The sequence below is a fragment of the Triplophysa rosa genome, unplaced genomic scaffold (genome assembly GCF_024868665.1).
Source record: "Triplophysa rosa unplaced genomic scaffold, Trosa_1v2 scaffold825, whole genome shotgun sequence".
In the NCBI taxonomy this organism is placed as follows: domain Eukaryota; kingdom Metazoa; phylum Chordata; class Actinopteri; order Cypriniformes; family Nemacheilidae; genus Triplophysa; species Triplophysa rosa.
The window spans coordinates 1272-2268 of record NW_026634841.1 but is presented as its reverse complement, the minus strand read 5'-3'; the positions used below and the strand labels follow the sequence as shown (position 1 = coordinate 2268).

Genomic DNA, 997 nt, shown 5'->3' with positions numbered 1-997 from the left:
GGCTCTGACGCTTACATCCATCTCACTGAACGTCCTGCTGTTTATTACAATAATAGGTATCTGACTTCCGTTAATAAAAAAACACAATTACATAGCAATGTATAATATATATAATACAATAGAAACATTTGTGGTGCCAAATTTGTTGTTTGATTGTTCGATGGACATTTCGATGGAAAATTCTTTAACTTTAGGTTTGTCTAGAAAAAGTGGAAAACCATATCAGAATGTCAAAGAAAAGCAGTTTGATGACCTGAATACAGAAGAGGTAACACCGACTCTCACTTATAAAACACTTATTGTGTTAAAAACGAAAGTGTTTATGGAAATGGAATGATGTCTATTTTCTGTTCATGTAGTTCACTGAAGTGGAGTTCTGTCAGTATGAATAGCATTCATCGAGACCGACGGCGCTTTTATCTCACAAGCCAATAACAAAATGAAGAAAACAAACTTAGGAAGACAAAAGATGACATACGGAAACCTACAGAACCAATAAAAACATTTACACTCTTAATCAAAATGTTTATATATGTTTTTCAACAACTTTAATAAAAACATGGAGTTAATAATAATAATAAAAAATACAGTTTTGTAAACATGACTTGGTTCTTTCTTTATGTTTATGTACACCTATAGCTTTCTGGTCTGCTCCTGAGTGTGTTATAAGTTATAGTACATAAAGTCACAAATTCCCAAAATAAATCAGTGATGAATGCATAAACCTTATACAGTTTATGGTTTCAGTGGCATAAATACATCCAAGATTAAATAAAATCTACTCTGAATAAAGTTCACGGAGGACGTCACTATAAGAGCTGTCTGGGTTGCAAAATGCTGGTATACCAACGCACATGTTGGTGTGAATTTTGGTCACAAAACCACACGCTGGTGTTGTCCAAGAAGCTGCAAAGCTGTGCAACAGATTTCAGGATAAGGCTTGAACGCGTGTTATCTGTCGCCTCAACTTGATCAAAATGGTCATCTGACTTATGAT

General features: G+C 34.2%; 1 long non-coding RNA gene across 1 annotated transcript; it reads left to right on the top strand.

Moving 5' to 3' along the window:
* The first annotated feature begins 1 nt into the window (after nt 1).
* On the top strand, nt 2–559 carry LOC130551252 (uncharacterized). Its single transcript, XR_008962565.1, has 3 exons — nt 2–56; nt 195–268; nt 360–559. It is a non-coding gene; the product is annotated as an uncharacterized LOC130551252 (long non-coding RNA).
* Nucleotides 560–997: the final 438 nt, after the last annotated feature.